Genomic DNA, 15966 nt, shown 5'->3' with positions numbered 1-15966 from the left:
TCGATAATAAAGGCCTTGTTCGGTTGCTTTACTTTACTAAACAGTGAAAAATTATATATTTAATTATTAGAACAGCTTTCAGAGATGTAAAAACAATAAACCCTTTGAAAAGTATCGCTAATACGAGTTGTGTGCTAAGATTTACATAGTTAAATGATTAATGGGATACAATTCAACACATAGGGATGCTTCCTGACTTTCTGTAGAAAATAAGTGTTAGAAACGAGAAGATAACTAAGTAAACCTGGCCAGCATGTTGGTTTTACATGCAAACCCACGACAATTTAAAACCAGTGTTAAAGTAATCGAGTGGATAAAACCACTGAACACACGTTTTATCCACTCGGTCACTGATGAACTATGTTTCAAATATATAGGGTATGTTGCTGTGTAATTTAATATAACAAATAATTCAGGGACGTAACTACTCTTTGATTTTTCAAACTAGAATTGTAATCACTGTAGAACAATATAGATGTAATTAGGAGAAAAATTATAGTTAATCACGTATCCAGATGCTGAGTTATTCATATCTGGTCTCGACTTTCATCCTTCTAACATCTCTCTTGAGATTAACAAAAGAGACTGACAAATGGAATTTATTTTCCAGCCTAATTTAATTTAAACTGTAAAATGAAATTCTTTTATTATTTTATTTTATTTTTGTATTTAACAAGACAAAAATTTTCACTTATATTACAAGATAATATAAATAATTATTAGAAAATACCATGTAAATAAGAGATGATAGAGAGTGAAGTTAAATAGATGGAAATCGAGACCAGATATGGAAAGATTAGGTACTAAAACCCGATTAACAATATAAAATTTGTTATTAATTTTATGCATTTTTCTTTATATATATCGAATCCTCTATTGTCATTATTCACTTCCAATTTGATTTGGCACATTAAAATTTGTACTTAACACAAAAATATTTTGAAGTTGTAGTAAAATACAATAGGCATACTTAAAAATCGATAGCGACAGATACTACCACAGAGTCCTGGTAAACTATTGTGCGATGTTTGAAATGTCTTGTGTCATGGTCAGAAACCCTTTTTTTCTAGAAGATCAATCCTATATTCTGTAAATGTCGGTGTTTCTGAACGATTTTAAGCTGACGTCTTGGGAACTACTGCATATTTTTTTGACCGTAATTTTTATTAATATTTAATTGATTTTTTCGTTTCATTGTCGTACGTCTTTACGTTTAGTTGTTAATATTTACTGTATAATATTTCTTGACGAGGAAAATTAAGGATTTAGAATAAAGCATGGTTAATCAGTGCTTACTCTGCCTAATTTTCCCATATCTAACCTCGATTTTCTTCTACCTAACTCCATTCTTGAAATCAAGGTAGGACAGACAAACAAGCAGACGCTAGTAAGAATGTATAGGTCTGCAATTTGAAAATTACAGCACAATAATGCAATCTTGCAATAATGCAAGATGTACAATACAGTTACAACGGTAATTTATCTAATAGGCAAGATACACACACAAGAATTATACAATACAATACAAGAAACATAGCAGTAAATTAACAAATTAAGTGCAAAATCTTACAAAATAAATGGGAAGATAATTAGTTTGAGTTGTTTACCTATTATTTATACTTTATAAGAGAATTTTTTTAAATTCTTTCTGCTTGTGGGCACTGAGAGACCATTTTTATACCAATTATGGGTCCAGGCCCACATTAGAAATAAGACCTGAAAATTAATCAATCAGAGATTCGATCTTGGATTTCCCAGAGCGTTTATCATTTCTCTATCTTTGCAAGAGGATCGATATCTTCTGTCATTTTACAATTAATGCCGATGTGATTATTTATTAATTGAATATTAAAGTAATTTTCTCACGAATACAAAAGAATGACGACTCAAACTAATCTTAGAAATATCGTTAATACAAGCAATAATGGCATTATTATCTGTTAATAAAGAAATATTTACGTAGTATTTGTCTGTCGAATTTGGATTATTTCCAAATTTAACACAGAAATTCTCCATTGTACAAAGTAAACTTCATTTAATATATCGACAGTTTTGTTTATTTTTATCTCCTGTTTTATTACTTCTGCCTGTACACGTGTCTTCGGTGTTTTTCCGCATTTAGCGATTAATAAAATAAATGCAAATATCCATAAAGTAAATATTAATTGAAAGTTTCTCTTTGAGGAAAGTAAATATTTTCCTTTACCTTTCTAAATTTATATTAGTTAAGAAAAAAAATTAATAAATAAATATTAGTTCACGAATTAATACAAATATTTGGCCTCTTCCATGCAATTCTTTTATACTTGACGTATATCGTGTTTTAACATATAATTATTATAAAAATTAACACGAATACGCGCGTGAAAATTCGTGCTAAGATCAGCCACCAGCGAAATTTCATTTTAAATACACAATAAACTTTATACAATGGTAAATGTATGTATAATCTAAGTATTGCATAATGCGAAAATACTATGGAGAATGCAAAATGGGACATATAATTTGCATAAATCGAATCAGTCAATTAAAAAAGCAACGAGTTGCGTAACTTTCCCGGCAACAATATTTAAAATTGCGCGTGGCGCCATCTGTTATGACGTTTTATTTAAAAAAAAAACATTTTATATTATTAAATGATATAAACTGGAAAAAAAGCTTAATTTTGAAGGTAAAGAAGAGTTTTTATAGAAAATTGTAAATACTAATAACGAGTAAAATCATTAAGATACGACACGTGCCCCTCTCAATTTCACCAACCCTCTGGACCTTTAACCACCAAAATTTAATAGTATTAATGCCCCTAATACTAAAAATTCCCTACAAAATTTTAGAAAGTTTTCGACGATAGGTACAGGACTTATTAAGCTTCAAAGTGAGTTAACAAACTCGTGCCTCTACACACACTACTACATACAGAAAAGAAATCGAAATTTTATTGTATTTCTCGACGTTTCAAGGTCCTAGGAGTCCAAAAATATAGAAATTTATTTGGAATTTATTGAATTTCTCCATTTCTTCTTTAATTCTAAAGAAAAATAAAATATACAGTACTTCATTATTAAGGCAAGTCGCCTAGTAAAATGGCTTTAACACAGCTGGATGAGTGAGCCAATGACGTGGTTCGTTTCAAATTAGCTCGCTTATCTATCGTATTAAAACTGCTTTACCAGGATACGCGTCATTTATATTATTACATCGAACATTCCATAACGATGTGCTCACACCCATTTCCCAAAAGATGTGGACAAGAGGCAAGAGGGATCACACCTATACATTCATCCATTTAACAGATTTCTCTAGATTACAGTCTACCAACCTTTATCTCCCTCCTCGCACCTTTTCCCATACCTTTCGTGCTTATATTCATTCTTATCAGTAGTATATCTTCGGATGCTCCCTGTTTTACTCTCTTTTTATATCGTCCAACAGTGTGTTCTCTTACCATGGACAAACTAATGTAAGGAAGACTTCCTTGCCTTTTGTATGATATAGTTTAGCAATTATAATATATATATATATATATAATTATAATAGATGTCAACGCCATTACGCTATGTGTGATGGTTAGCCCAAATGTCAGTTAACATGGCTATATACTTTTATAATAATGTTTGAACGCCAGTTTTGGAATAGTTGATCGTAATCTAGCAGAGTTAAAAGCAGTTTTAAATTGATTCTAAATACTGTATATATATATATATATATCTGTTGTTCTCTTACCATGGACAAACTAATGTCCATGGTAAGATGTATATATATATATATATAGCCCTAAATATAAACCGATATATATATCGGTTAACTAAATTTTGAGCCACCCTGTACATTCACTTCTGCATCACATTGAATTTTCGACTAAAGGCACGGGAGTTATTAAACTTGAAAGTGAGTGAATAGTATCGTGCCCTACACACGCACTAACATCCCTACATACAGAAAAATCCCCTAACCTTATTTTTCGCATTTTTCGACGTTTCAAGATCCTCGAGGTACAAAAATGTAAAAAATTTTAGGGGTCATTTTGGGGTCGATCGCTATACTCTCTCTGTATTATAATTGGAAGAAAGTGATTTTTACTTTATTACATTATGTCACAATGCAATTAATGTTTAATTTACTTCTTCTTCGTGCCACTTGATTTATTATAATTAAACCTTTTTTACTTAAGACGAATCATTAGTCGAATACGTGATAAGATCCATTAATTATCAAAGACGGATCATCCATCTGGATTTCTAATTATCCAAATTAAAGATCGATATGTTTTACTCCATCCACTAATGAAACAATTATAAGAAAGTAACTTTCTATTGATTAATTAATGTAGATCCAGCTAAATATGTCTAATTCAATGCTATTTAAAGAAAATTCTAGTGTAAAATAAGCTCCTGAACCTAAGGTCAAAGGTTAAATTACTCATTTAACATCATCTAACAGTCTATTGAAGATAGAGATCTTCCTGATGTATGATGAGGATTGAGGAGAATCCTTCACTTTCAACATATCTATACTTAAAAATATATTCCTGTTAACTGATTTTTGGGCCATCCTTTACATTCGCTTATATTATATATTCAATTTTAATTTAAGTAACAGAAAATATATCATGTTGTATGTTTAAGGACAGCTTGACAGAGTGTCTGTTGCTGAATACCAAATAGAAAATGATTTCTTCGGGATTCGTCATTTCGAATAATGTTCTATTTTCACGAAATTATTACATCCTGATTTAAATTTCGTTGCATAGAAAACAATTACTCGTACAGCCTCGTTACACTGTGTATTGTTATGGGTAGTGTTTGCTGTGTAAACAAATATTAATTATACGTAAAATATAAATTAGTATACGGTCATATGCCGCGCTAACAGCCCTTTCTGTTTCATTCGTTTTCGTGGAACCGAGTGGTGTTTACACATTACAACCAATTTCGTTTATCCTAAATTACAACTTAAAGTAAAGATTAAGAATATAGCTTACGTTTAACCTCGATATAGCGCTATATCCATATCCACACACGCATTTATAACCTTTCGATGTATCGAGTCACGTTCCGCCATCTTCGCTGATCCTTTCACAGGTGAAATGTCATTACTCTTGTCGTTTTCAAGTGCAAATATATGTAAATACACATGAGATAAGTCAATAAATGTAGAATATTTAACATAAATAGATAAATAATTAACTGTTTCCAGTTTATAAAGTTTATTTCTTCCAATCAACGTAAAATAAGAAATATCGCAAGCAAGCTCAATACATAATCGTATTGTTCAATATTAATTGTTAAACAATAATAGTAGAAATAATTGGAAAGTTTTGATTGTTGCGTAGACTCAAATATTAACAATAAAAATCCTTACATATACAGCTTGTATAGGATAATTAATTTCTAATAAACCTTCGTTAGAAGTTATCATCTCTAAACTCCTCAATTGTCTCTTGTAGAGTCGTGCAATTTGTCAGAAAATAATGAGGTTTCGTTTTGAACAGGTTCTGCTGTATCTTAATAATCCATACATTCTGTAGATTCAACATTTTAAATAATAATAATAATACAGTTTTACGTAATACTTCATTCTATATACTTGTTCCAACAATACAGTTTAATACCTCTTACGTGAAATTGTATTAAATGCACGTTTATCAAATGACTATTGTTCTAAATGTGTTTATAAAAGTATATTTGTTGTTACAAATGTTAATTAATTAATTAATTAATAGTTTCGTTAGGAATAAATAAAGTGACACAAAACTCAGTTAACCACTGTTAAACATTACTTAACGTGTTCGAATTATATATATATATTTGTTTCTGCAATCCTGTAAACAAAAAACCATTATACTAAACTTAGTCTGTGTGTGTTTAGGTTTATATAGGTGCGTGCGTGCGTGTGTGTAAAGCCCAAACAATACAGTTAACTGACTTTTGGACACCCTGTGTTTATGATTACTTAATTAATTACAACACAAACTTAACAAATCACGTGTACCTGCAATTCTGTAAACAAAAAAACACACTACAGTATTCTAAACTCAGTCTGCGACTGTTATATTCTCCAGTGTGTTGTGTGTGTGTATTTAGGTTTATTCAGCTGAGTGTGTGTGTGAACTGACTTTTGAATCATCCTATGTTTATAAATTTAACAAATCACGTGATTATTTAATACAATATCGTAGTGCTATCGTTACAAATTGTGTAAGCCCAATTCAGTATATTGACGATGGTTAAATTAAGTTAGACGTTTTAGTTCCGAACGTATTTAATATAGCAACATTTTAGACAAATTAAAATAATGGGACGTTCACTCGTGTATATAATATCCGTTTAGTGCTTTAATGCATTCGCTTGTCTGACATTAGAGGTTACCACAAATTTAATATATAATACTTAAGAGGATACCTTAATAATAATCATTTCTCAACGTGACAATTTATGTAATTATGTAAATGTATACTTAATCATAATTAGAAGTTATCTACAATGTATACATAACAATAATTTCATTCAAATTTTAAATGTATGAATGTTAAGAGAGTAACTTACTTTAACACCAGCGAAAATAAATCTATTGATTTCACGGTGTTAAAATTATTATTTAATTACGATTTTTAAAAAAAATAACTATTTTGTACATATAATAATATAGTAAATTAAGTTTTATAATAATTGAAAATTCAAAAAAAAATGTTAGGGAGTTTCTCTACGTATGGTTGTTAATGTGTGTTGGAGGAACCATTATGTTCACCCGATTTAAAGCTTAATAACTCTTGTATCTTTTGTTCAAATTTTCTGAAGTTTCGCGGAGAGGTTCGGGTATTAGGGGGATTAATACTGTTCAATTTTGGAGGTTAAAGGTCAAGCGGTTAGGAAATACAGGGGTGTCATATATCATATATTCTTTTGCCGGAAAAGTTACGCAACTCGTTTCTGATTGTTATTTATTTTTTTGTACATTTAATTGTAAATATTAGAAATATTGTATAAAGCTATTTTTATGTCATTTATTTTTACAAACACATTAGATTATTGATTCTCACCGTTATCCGAACTATACGCGAATCCGATTGGCAGTTTTAATTACGTGACTCGTTCTTCCCCGCCTTATTACTAGAAATGATATGAATTGAAAGCTTTTAAGCCACGCCCTCTGTATTTTTATTGGTTATCGATGCAATGATAAATCGTATTCGTTTTTATGGAGGTTGGGATAGAATGGGGACCTTTATTTCCTTAGTGGGCCCCCTTGTGCCATATTTTTTAAAGAAATTAAATGAGTAGAATATTTTTTTTATTAATAAAATGCGCTTTTAGAGATTTTCTGTTTTGTTAGAAAAAATGAATTTATACAAAGAGAAATCACTAGTTTTTACCTCTCGACGTCCCTGCTTTCGACTTCTCGCATTAAATATTGGTCTGTGTGTTCTTTTGTAGAATTCCTCACCTTAATTTTATGAACGAATTCATAACCTAAGGTATTTATATTGATTTTTGTAAGATAATTTTACTTGATACCCATCATTTTAATAAATGTTTAAAGTTTCCAATACGCAAATTGATTTGTCAAGAGAAAGAAATTTATGTTATGGTATAAACAAAGATTATTTATTATTAAATAAAGTGGAAACTTCGAATATAATCTGAGTGATTTATCTTCCGTGGATTCGCTTTTAATCCTTCCTTGTTTTGATTTATCAAGTGTCTTTTGATATGCTTCAATGGAGCGAAATTTTTGCAGTAGAATTATTTTAAAATAAGATAAATGAGAAATTTAAAAGTTTATCTTCTTTAATTTTTCGTTTCTTTTTTCACTCAAATTCACCGATTTGTCTATTAGTCGTTCCATTTGAGCCAAGTTTAACAGTTTTATCTCACAAAATATGAAATAAAATGACTAATCTATGACTAGTTCATGCCACAAATTATTTATAAATTATGTTTTATGTACTAATTTAACTTTATTTTTATAGATAAATTTATTTAAGACACTATTCTAAGCTTCGTAGTCATGGGTTCGTTCCTCTCAAACGTGGCATTTTCCGGATTTCTACACGTTAGTAACACGTAAATAGGTGGGCAGATTCCCATAGAAAGTCTCTCTAAGAGGTCTACTCCTTCCATAGAAAGTCCTCCCGGCAGGAATCTCCTCCCTTAGCTTCCATACACACCACTTTCATGCAGTCGAAGAGAGTTTTTATCGGTATAACTTGATAATTTGAGAAAATTATCAAGTTATAACTTAATCGAAATTAAATTCCGATGGCAGATAGAAATTTCCATCACGTCAACTTCGGAAATTCAAACTAAAGCAAACGTAAATAACACGTATGTTTACAATACTTTAAAGTTCTTTTATAGCTTCGGATTCCATTTGCCATGTGTCGATCCGTTAAAAGCACTTCTCGATCCAATCTGAATGACACTCTGGAGCCTTCTGAAAGAAGAAATTCTCCCTACAAACACGTCTCAGGTGTAAAATTTTTGCTTTTATGTGTCGAAAAAATACTTTAGAAAGTCACTTATAGTCCTAGTGAAAAAAAAATGAAGGCTGATTTATGTAAATTAAAACTTTTGTTCATCTTACCTGATTGAATTAAAGTGCTTCAAAGGGGGAAAAGAAAAGGTATTTCATGGTTTAAAATTGTACAGGAATAATAGTTATTATATATATAAATGAGTAGATTAACACCTTAATCGCTCGAATGAAAAGTTTAGTTTAATTCTTAATTTGTTTTATAAATGAAAGATATGCATTTATATAAATAAATGTCATCATTTATGAAGCAATGAAACTGAAAATATCTTCCTGTAATTTATAATGATATTTGTCTTAAAATTATCGAAATTAATTACAGAAATTTATCACATTCGTTAGGGAGAGAAAGGTAAATTTGTTTTCTTGTTAATCAGGTAATTATATTTTACAATTTTAAATGAAGTTCTTTAATTGTTACGCTTTCTTATTTTAAAACTGTGGATAAAACTACTACTAATTGGTAGTGGATTCACGCCTCTCCGACAGAGCTGGAGTTTTCCAGGTTTCCATAAGGTTTGTAGCATCTAATTAGGGTGCAGTTCCCTATAAACGGGCTAGCCACGTGTAGTTTTCCGTGTTTTTATCACGTTTGTAACACCTCAATGAGGACCAATTCTTCAGTTTCCATAAGAAGTCCTTTAATGAGACATCTCCCCTCGGCAGATCGCTCTTGTATCCAGTTACCATTTACAAATAAAACTATAATGAATGTCTTAAACTGTAGCCAAGTGTATATTTTACATGCGGCCAACGTTTGTGCATCGGCACAAGTATAGAATACTTGTATTAATAATATAAAGACCATAAATGAAGCAATATTCTGAAATTAACATCTAGGTGAATTCGTTAAATCAATCTTTGTCCGAAAGACAATTAAATCATTAAAATGATGTAATATTTCGTTTAAATGATTAGCGGATTTATAATTTGTGTCGTCGCTATCGCGAGTTACTACTTAAACTTTCTATTAATTCAATTTTAATTGATTAAAGAACATTCTACACGAACTTTCCATTATCATAATGGGAAATTTACATGAGAAAATGGTGCAAAATAATGCAATTTATTTAATAAAAATTACACGATTCTAACAAAAATTTGCAATCAAATTTTAAAATATATTAGAATAAAAATGACACTTCGAGATTTTTACGTTTTTTTTGGTTTCAAGAGAAATTAAAACTACCAGAAATGCAAAACAAATTCGATTGTTTTACTGTATATATGGATTTTTGTCTGTGTAGGCACAATTTTGTTCACCCACTTTCAAGTTTAATAACTCGTATATTTTTTATCGAAAATTCCTGAAATTTTGCAGAAAGGTTTAGATATTAAGGGCATTTCTGCTGTTAAATTTTGGTGGTTAAAGGTCGAGGGAGTGGAGAGATAGAGAGAGAGAGAGAGTCGTGTGTTTTATCTCGAGTAGTGTTGGATTTAATGAGGATATTACTCGTTTACAATTCTTTTTATGAAACTAATTTATACTTGAAAATTAAGCTTTTCGTCAAACATTTCCCAACCATAAAATATAAAAAAAATTTGATAAATGCTCTCGATTTTAATCGTGTCTTGCCCCTGTACATCGTACTTTTCCTGATAACAAGTAACTCGTTCCTGGATTTTTTTCTACTTCTGTTTATTATTATTATTATTATTATTATTCAGGAGACTAAAATTTGATGATTCTTGTGTCCTTTAAGTGAAGTTACAAGTCCTTCTTTTGTCCTAATCATTTCCCTTATATAAATTTATGTCGTGTGATGAGCAGAGTAATTTAAAATTCCTGCTTTTTATATTTTTCTGTAAATATTCTGTCAGTATACTTTACATTTATTTTTCAGAAAGAAATATTGATTGACAGGAGGATGTTGTTCTAAAAAAAGAACATTACTTGGCGCTTTCTTTTATTTTTCTTTTGCAAACATATATGAATATATTATTAACTTATTTAACATATTCCACTTTTGTTATGAAGAAAGTAAATTTATTTTTAATACATTAATCGAAGTTTCTGGCCTCTATACTTTGTACTTCAGGTCTCAATCTGTTTAACTAAGAACTCGAAATTAACGATGGACAGATAGACAGACAGACAGATAGGCAGTTAACAATGATAATGTATAGATCTAAAACTAGAAAATAGTGTTGTTTTTAGAAGAAATTTTAAAAAATTTTTGTTTTGTTTCTCTTATTCTTATCTTAAAAGTGAAACTCAGCTGTGTTTATCATTGTTTTTGCATCTTTAAAATGCATGTATTTAGAATATAAGCAGAAAAAATCGTGGTATCAGCGATATTCTATTCGGGATGTGTCAGTAAAACACTTTTATGTCCCCAGGAGGGTTAAATGTTATCAGAAATATCTTCGCTTCACCCTCTTTACAAAAACTGCACACGTATAATAACGATAGCACATAAAAAAAAACTTTAGGAAATATGTTTATGTTTTCCTATAAAAGTTGAAACAAATATACCTCGGTATCCATCCATTTAGTACTTTAAAAATGACATTTCTCTTCATTGTTTATAGTTTTCCATAAAATATAAAACAAAAATATCTTGTAATTCATTGTATACTTTACGATATATCGAAGAATCGAACGGACATTTTATCGTCCTCTGTTGGAAAGTTTATGTGTATTTTTTACAAAATACCAGGAGAGTATCTTTTAAATAATTCTTTGGTAAAAATATTAACAGAGTTAAAGTAATTCTTGTTAGGCTGCAAGGCCTATAACAGATGAAAATCGAGACCAGATATGAAAATCTTTGGGACCGGAACCCCGAGTAAATATATAAAAACTTCCCGTATATATTAAGTGACGTATATGTTTCGGTATACCTGAAAAATCTGAGAAAAGGCACACGAGTTATTAAGCTTCAAAGGGGGTGAACAAAGTCTTGTGTATTAAAACACTAACAACCGAACGTATAGAATCTTCCTGATATATATCAGCTGGGAAAGTAAAACAATTAAAAATTAATGTCGTCAGCTTGTTTTCCGTTTTCTAATTCGATAAAATAACAAAAGAATAACAAATAGAAACGAATAACAACTGAAAAACACACTTAACACTAGTTTCTATTTGATTAATGAAAGTAAAGATTCTGTAACGTTATACGATATTCTTTTCTCTTATTAAAATTTATTATTATTATTATTACTGTACCCAAATAACAGTTATTAATCACAATTATTTTTTATTGTTTAGTTCCTTTATATAAAGAAAATCCTTAAAAATTTATAGTACTTCTGGTGTCATTGGATCACCTTAATCCTGAATTATTCTACTTTATTACATGAATGTTATTTATTCAGTTGCTTGGAAGGGATCTATATTATTCGAATAATAATGTTTATATCGTACAATGTAATAAGTTTTTATTATCCCAACGGATCTATAAACAATGTGGAATTCTTTGTTCTGCCACAGAAAAAGTGGTAGAGTTGATTATGAATTTTACTACTTTTTCGGCTGTAATATATAACAGAGGAAAAGTACGGCGATTGGTCAAAATATGACACCCTCCTTCAATACTTTTACGTTTTTCGAACTTAGGACACTTTGAAACGTCGAGAAATGCAAACATTTCCAGGGGTTTTTCTGTAGGTATGGATGTTGCTGTGTGAGGGCACGATTATATTCCCCAACTTTAAAGCTTAATAACTCCTGTGTCTTTTGTCGAAATTTTCTGAAATTTTGCAGGGTGGTTTATGTGTTAGGATCACTGATACTGTTAAATTTTGGTGGTTAAAGGTCGATGGAGTGAGGAGATAGAGCGAGTCACGTGTTATATCTGGAGTGGGATCGGAATAAAACCGATCTTTATCTTCAAAATTAAGGTTTTTGCCTATTTTATTATCGTAATACGATAATTATACTTAGTTGCTTTAAACTTTTATAAAGTTTGGTAGGTCGATTGGAAATTTCGATTTTCTATCAACGTATATCAATGAAGAATTTGCTACATGGTACGAAATTGCAGCCATTAGAAGACAGTATAACAAATTATTCACTGTAACACGAGAGAGGTGTTAATAAAGTTAGTAGTATGGTTGAAGAAAAATGACGTAGTGTACGATGCTTAGAATACACTAATGCAGCCCTGTACCAATAGTCGTCCCTGCTAAGTGGCATTGTCCGTATCAAACACCACCAAAATAGTGAGCTATTGTTATATAAATTTCTAATTTATTTTGAAATACAATGGTAATTTTCAATTGTTAGCACTTCTAAGATTATCACTCGAGTAATTATACCTCGTTTGAAACCTTACTATGTAGACAGATAAATGATTAAAATTACAAGAGGAGTAAGTATAGTCAAACATTTGAATAATGGCCGCTTTTTGCAGGTTATTTTCTACATTTTAGTTTAAAAGAAGTTCCTGAAAGACTGAAGTGGCCGTTATTTCAGGTTCCACTGAATTTGTACAATAGCATTTGCTGTCTTCTTTAAGATTTGTTAGTTTACTAAACTTTAACACTTAGAAAATTCAAAATTCAAGTGTAATAGTATATAAACAATTTCTGAATTTGAACTGTTAATTATTAAAGGAATTTCATACAGCATTTTTCAAGTCAATTTTCTATGTCTGGTCTCGATTTTCATCTATCTAACTCTGTTCTCTACATTAACAAAGGACAGACAGGAGATAGTGAAAATGTGTAGATATGCAATTTGAACGTTTCAGCTTAAAAAAGGTATTGAATCCTCACTCGTAAATGCCAATAATAATTATCTTATACTTATGAATCTTAATTGCTTCTTACATTTGATTTATGAGTTCAATTAACAAATTTCCTGGGGGGTTAATTTGTCTCTGAAAAGCAATAATATAACACTCAAAGTATTACATTGAGTAAAGCTTAATGACACAATTAAAAAATACTCAGAATTATTCCGAAAAAAAGAACTTAATTGTAATCATTAGTTAAACTTGTGTAAGTGAGTTTCTCATTTTTTCTTAAATTTATTGAAATAAATTTTCCTTCGAGACCAAATTCATTACTTGGAGACGTATCTATTTGACACAAAGAGAGAGAACAGTTGGCCAGTGTTGCATCCATTTTATCTTATCGCTCGTTATTTATTGCAAGGTGATAAACCGTTATGAATTTTGACAAAATTGAATAGGTAGATCATTAATATAGTAAAATCTACAGATGTTTTACTGTAAATTACACTTTTGAATAAATATTTTACATTTTCTAATCAGAAACGAGAAATTATTTACATGGTCACAATGCCAGGCTGCAATTTTTAATCATATTTTTAAAATTTATTTAATTTAAATTATATGCTCTCCATCTCAAATGAGTAGAGTTTTGCCTCTAAATAATACATTTTTCTGTTAGCAAGCCCCTGTACATCATACTGTCCCTGTTAGCAAGCACCTGTACATCATACGTTCCCTGTTAGCAAGCACCTGTACATCATACTTTCCCTGTTAGCAAGCACCTGTACATCATGCTTTCCCTATTAGCAAGCACCTGTACATCATAATTTCCCTGTTAACAACAGAGTCATGCAGGCATTCATCTAACTCCTTTCAGGGTAAAAATTTTTTAAATTAAAATAACGTAATTTCCGGTTTACGTCGGAAGTTCATATACAGTTAATCGAGGCTTCCTTTTACCTAATCTTGCCATAGCTGGTTCGTCATTAAAATATCTAACTCCGTTCTTGAGATTAAGGAAGGACAGACAGCAGAGGACGACAACGAGACTTTATAGGAAGGTCTATAATTGTTTCAAATTGCTCTCAATAAAGATAGAGAGTTACATATTAGCTTTGTTTATGTGTTACAAATGTGAAAACCCAGAAAAACGCGAACTCTATTACTACGGTGAAATTACATCTTTTATTTTATTCTGGTATATTTTCCAAGCTTGCAGGCAAATCATCACATTAATAAATCTTTATTTAATTATTTAATTTTTAGGATTTTTTAAGACACGGCCGAAGGTTTAAGGTATATCTCCATTACTTTTCCAATTATAATTTGTGGAATTCTACTCTACGTGCTCCGTTTGTCTCCTCTGCATACGAATATGGTACCAAATAAAAAGAATAAATGATACAAATGAAGAACCATTAGTCCAAGTTGCTATTTTTCTCATTCCTATCCAAAAGAAATCCTATAATATACCATATATATTATATTTTTATATAAAAAGTGTTTAAAAAATTCTCACATTCGATTCTGATCATTCCAAAAATAATGGTACCATCCGTTGAAATTTCTCAACTGAATTTCCTTTTTGTAAATTCTTCAAGTATTGTTCTCTATTGTGTTTTTTTCAGAGCCTATTGTATTTTTGTTCTTTTTCAAAAATGAAAGATTTTGAAAATCGATCACTCCAGTCAATTGAATTAAAAAAAATAAGAACAATTCTAAGATTAAACTGATTTTCTGTAAAAATTTCTCAATTTTTCTTAAGTCGAAATCCGTTCTTTCTTTGAAATAAATTACGGATTGCCTGAATATTTTATGATTGATGACCACCGAAAATAATAATCGTCTAAATATTAATAGAAATTGTAGATAAAATGTCAAATAATATATATAATTTTTTACAATGAAATAAAATGCTCTGATATATATTTATTTTGAAAAATAATATAATTTTGAAAAAGTCTCTACTGCAGTTTCAAGAAATCTCTTATCTCCATTTATTTGTGATAGTCCTTCGTGGGTTCGTGCCTGGTCAAGGGTTTTCTACACGTTTGTACAGTGGCGCGTCATCCTAAGGGTAAAAAAAATGGTAATTGCCTGAAGTCCCAATAACAGGGGACCCAAACCAATTATAGTATTTATAAACTCATTACTGTACGGTACGACTAATATCTAAATGTAAATTTCAAACATATCTGTGGACCTTAGATTACCGCTGTGGTTTCAGGCGCAGGGTGCACTGGCACAGCGCAGAGGTCTCTTTAAAAAACGAACGATAACACCGGAGATTCCCCCAAAATTCTTCGAACAAAAATGTTTGTATTGAATACTATACATGGGGTCCTGTAATTCAAATTTGCTTGGGCTCCAATGAATTTATAACGCGCCACTACGTTTGTAAAAACCTAAATAGGAGTCAATTTTCCATAAATATCATTCGATTTTGTACAAGAAGTTTCTTTGTTTTTTTACATGACTAGTCTTTGTTGTTTACCTGAAGTTTCTTTGATTTTTGTACCAAAATATTATTTCTTTATATAGAGTACCTAAATACATTTTACACACCAGTTGTATGAAACAACACTTTGTTTTTTAACAAAGTAAATTAGAAATGTACTAATTTCTGCCTTTTGAAAATGGCCTGTGTCTTATATGCCAGGAAATACGGTAATCTTCAGAATACATTCTTTCATTCGTCATAAAATAGTGAGCATCTCGAATTTTACTACAGGATAAAACAGTCTGTCTTCAT

The sequence above is a fragment of the Centruroides sculpturatus genome, unplaced genomic scaffold (genome assembly GCF_000671375.1).
Source record: "Centruroides sculpturatus isolate CEXI.00-Female unplaced genomic scaffold, Cexi_2.0 scaffold173, whole genome shotgun sequence".
Taxonomy (NCBI): Eukaryota; Metazoa; Arthropoda; class Arachnida; order Scorpiones; family Buthidae; genus Centruroides; species Centruroides sculpturatus.
Note: the sequence above shows the minus strand (reverse complement) of the source record.